This window comes from Salvelinus sp. IW2-2015, unplaced genomic scaffold (assembly GCF_002910315.2).
Source record: "Salvelinus sp. IW2-2015 unplaced genomic scaffold, ASM291031v2 Un_scaffold2370, whole genome shotgun sequence".
Lineage (NCBI taxonomy): Eukaryota > Metazoa > Chordata > Actinopteri > Salmoniformes > Salmonidae > Salvelinus > Salvelinus sp. IW2-2015.
In genome coordinates this window covers 97,492-102,026 of record NW_019943694.1, presented here as the reverse complement: position 1 = coordinate 102,026, position 4,535 = coordinate 97,492, and the positions used below count along the sequence as shown (strand labels likewise).

At 48.0% G+C, this 4,535-nt stretch overlaps 1 pseudogene; it reads right to left on the bottom strand.

The window, feature by feature from the left end:
• Nucleotides 1–4,535, bottom strand: part of LOC112073793 (protein FAM193B-like) — a 41,569-nt pseudogene that overhangs the window by 809 nt on the left and 36,225 nt on the right.

Below are 4,535 nucleotides of genomic sequence, written 5' to 3'. Positions count from 1 at the left end.
AACCAATGGGAGATATCAGCTCTGATCAGCAGTTACTTGAACAACCAATGGGAGATATCAGCTCTGATCAGCAGTTACTTGAACAACCAATGGGAAGATGTAACTTTGAAGCATAAAGAGAAGAATGGAGCGTGGCTCCGATGTCTGAACAACACGGGGAGGCTGACCACTGGAGATAACCATGACTTATATAGAATATACAGGGGGGAGAAATCAATCTGGTTTAATTTGAACACATCTTGTGAAGATGTCATTCGAAGTGTTAAACACAGTAACCAGATACATATTTTGTTTCTTTTATTTATATTAAAAAATAAAATAAAAAATCGAGTTTATATTAGTGTCGTTGATTACTTTCCAAACGTTCATTTTGTTAAAACAAAACCATTTGTCACAATTTCATACAAAATAATAGCATTGTACAAGGAGGTAATGAATCTATTGTTCCGTGTCATCTACTGCCATTGATTCCTACAGTTTGAGGAACATTGATAACCTACACCATAATGACTTACTCAATGGGACTCTTGAGTTGCACCCTATTCCCTATATAGTGCACTACTTTTCACTATAGCCCTATGGGTCCTGGTCTAAAGGAGTGCACTACATAGGGAATAGGGCACAACCTTGAACTCAGGCTTGATGTTGACGCAACAAACCATTAAATTAATGAACAGCGTTGGTTCAGCCTGGGATGTCATATTGAGGGGACAGATTGGCACAATCAGAGCAGTACGATGAGGTCATGAGAGCACAATACCAGGATGGATAACCAGCCCACATGGCGTCTATGACAGTATAACCAGCCACACATGGCGTCCATGACAGTATAGATAACCAGTCCACACATGGTGTCTATGACAGTATAGATAACCAGCCCACACATGGTGTCTATGACAGTATAACCAGCCCACACATGGCGTCCATGACAGTATAGATAACCAGCCCACACATGGCGTCCATGACAGTATAGATAACCAGCCCACACATGGTGTCTATGACAGTATAGATAACCAGCCCACACATGGCGTCCATGACAGTATAGATAACCAGCCCACACATGGTGTCTATGACAGTATAGATAACCAGCCCACACATGGCGTCCATGACAGTATAGATAACAGCCCACACATGGTGTCTATGACAGTATAGATAAACCAGCCCACACATGGTGTCTATGACAGTATAACCAGCCCACACATGGCGTCCATGACAGTATAACCAGCCCACACATGTGTTCTATGACAGTATAGATAACCAGCCCACACATGGCGTCTATGACAGTATAGATAACCACCCACTGGCGTCTATGACAGTATAGATAACCAGCCCACACATGGTGTCCATGACAGTATAGATAACCAGCCCACACATGGTGTCTATGACAGTATAGATACCAGCCCACACATGGTGTCTATGACAGTATAGATAACCAGCCCACACATGGCGTCCATGACAGTATAGATAACCAGCCCACACATGGTGTCTATGACAGTATAGATAACCAGCCCACACATGGTGTCTATGACAGTATAGATAACCAGCCCACATGGCGTCCATGACAGTATAGATAACCAGCCCACACATGGCGTCCATGACAGTATAGATAACCAGCCCACACATGGTGTCTATGACAGTATAACCAGGCCACACATGGTGTCTATGACAGTATAGATAACCAGCCCACACATGGTGTCTATGACAGTATAACCAGGCCACACATGGTGTCTATGACAGTATAACCAGCCCACACATGGTGAGGGTGTCCATGACAGTATAATGTGCTTTAACATTACATCCTCCATACCATAAGACCTATTCTGATCTGAACTTAAAATCAACGTAAAATCATTTAGAGGCAATTCATGATCTAAAACAGTGCCTGTCCACAGAGCGTTGTGTGTTGAGGGAGAGATGGGGGAGATTACCCTAAACTAAAGACAGTAAAAGTTCATCGTGGGACGTGGGTCAGTACCTGTTGGAGAACAGAAGCACCAAATAGAACCAACCGATAACAATCCAAGAAGGTTTCTACAATGTTAAAATGTCCCGCAATTACAATAAAAAAAACAGGTTTTATTGTAAAAAGGAACTGTTTTCCATACTACATAGTGAAGTACACAGTAGAAGGAACTGTTTTCCATACTACATAGTGAAGTACACAGTAGATCAGATCTGATAGAGGGAGAACCAACCTGTCTATGTTTCAACTTGGACCTCTCATCTCCCTCGTTGTGAACCAGCAGAGAGTCGAGTCTCAGCCGGGCCCGTGTGTGAATGATCCCTGGCTGTCAGCCAATAGCATCGCAGACCTGACGAATGGAAATGGTGTTGCACCAGGTCCTTTTGGCTTGGTGAGGAAAAAGAGGAAGGAGGAGGAGGAAAGAGTGGGAATGAGAGAAGGCCTCAGGCGTCGGGGTGTTGGACAAAGCCATGTTGGGGGGGGGTTCTGCATTCTAGAACCCGTCAGTTATGGGCTGCGTTGGAAGGATCCTATTTGAGGGTAAAGTTGGACCAGTTTACTTGCAACCTTCTGGCGGGTCTGTTTGGCAGAGTCAAGGCAAAACCTACAGAGAGACGAGAGAGATGGAGGGAGAGAGAAGAGAGAGGGGAGAGAGCAGAGAGGAGAGAGATGGAGGGAGAGAGATGAGAGAGAGGAGAGAGCAGAGAGGAGAGAGATGGAGGAGAGAGAGAGAGAGGAGAGAGCAGAGAGATGGAGGGAGAGAGAGAGGAGAGAGCAGAGAGGAGAGATGGAGGGAGAGGAGAGAGAGGAGAGAGCAGAGAGGAGAGAGATGGAGGGAGAGAGAGAGAGAGTAGAGAGCAGAGAGGAGAGAGATGGAGGGAGAGCAGAGAGCGAGAGGAGAGAACGAGAGGAGAGAGAGAGAGCAGAGAGGAGAGAGCAGAGAGAGAGAGATGGAGGGAGAGAGAGAGAGAGGAGAGAGCAAGAGGAGAGAGATGGAGGGAGAAAGAGAGAGAGAGGAGAGAGCAGGGAGGAGAGAGATGGAGGGAGAGGAGAGAGAGGGAGAGAGGAGAGAGAGGAGAGAGCAGGAGGAGAGAGATGGAGGAGAAGAGAGAAAGGAGAGAGCAGAGAGGAAGAGAGATGGAGGGAGAGAGAGAGAGAGGAGAGAGCAGAGAGGAGAGAGATGGAAGGGAGAGGAGAGCGGAGAGAGAGAGAGAGAGAGATGGAGGGAGAGAGAGAGGAGAGAGATGGAGGGAGAGAGAGAGAGAGAGATGGAGGGAGAGAGAGAGAGAGATGGAGGGGGAGAGAGATGAGGGAGAGAGAGAGATGAGGACAGAGAGAAGAGGAAAAAGAGGAGAGAGATGGAGGGAAAGAGAAAAGAGGAGAGATGGAGGGAGAGAGAAAGAGGAGGAGATGGAGGGAGGGAGAAGAATATCACAACATGGTTCTATAAACAGGAGCCTGGTGGCGCCCCCCCCCGCTCCAGGAAACAAGGGCCAGTTTCCCAGACAAAAGACTAAGTCTAGATGAATTTTAATGGAAAATGTCTGTCTGTTTGGTAAAAGCGGCCCTAAATGTTTTGGATTGTCACAGAGGCTGAGCGTTACTTTTGAAGTATTCCAACCTCACGATCAATCTCATCATTTCTTTTGGGTCTACGTCTTTAGGGAGAAACACATCCTCTGGGGAAGAAAGAACAGGACAGAAACATCACAACCAAAGAACGGACATGCTGGCTGATCGCTTTTCATTCACACTGACGTCTCCTTCCTACATGTATAACACAAGAGACAGTCCACTAGAGGGTTATCTAAACTAACACGTTCCTCTCCTACAACATGTATAACACTAAGAGACAGTCCACTAGAGGGTTATTATTAAACTAACGTACCGATGTTGCGGCTGGTTTTCTCTCCCTTGTTTGCTTGTTCTTCCTTATTCTTCCCCTTGGGCTGCTGCTGGGCTTGGTTTGTGATTGGCTGAGGTGACAGAGTGACTTTTTGGCTCTTGCGTCCTCCCCCCTCCCTCTTGGGCACTGGGAGCACCCACGCTATCATCTGTCCGTTGGTGGCCTGCTGCGGTGGGCCTGGTCTCCTCTGCCCTCCTTGGCCCGGTTCTCTGGCTCTCAGCCGAGTGCGGTGTGGTTTGGAACCAGAACCAGCCTTAGAACCCACAGCATCAGAAATGTTGGGACAGTTTTCTGCGACTCGCAGCTGCTTTGGATCTGGGTCTGGTCTGGTTTGTTCTGGAGGCAGTGTTTCTGCCGTTGCTGCTGCTTCTTGCCCTTCTTCAGCTTGCCAGCCCCAGCATTAACCCCAGCCCCAGGAGTAGGGATAGTAATGCTCTTGGGCTCCGCTGGGTCTCCTCTTTAGGCCTTAGCTACCTTAATGAGGCCTGGTCTGGATCGAAGCAGGGGCCTGGTGTTTATTCTCAGCGCTAGCAGAGGGGCACCTCTCTGGGGAACGCACCCGGATCAGCTTGGAGAGGCTGGGGGTGGTGTGGAGCCTGTGAACATCCTTCACCCCAGTACAACCCCTGGTCCCCCTACCCCAGGAACAGTACAGTACTAGCGGCG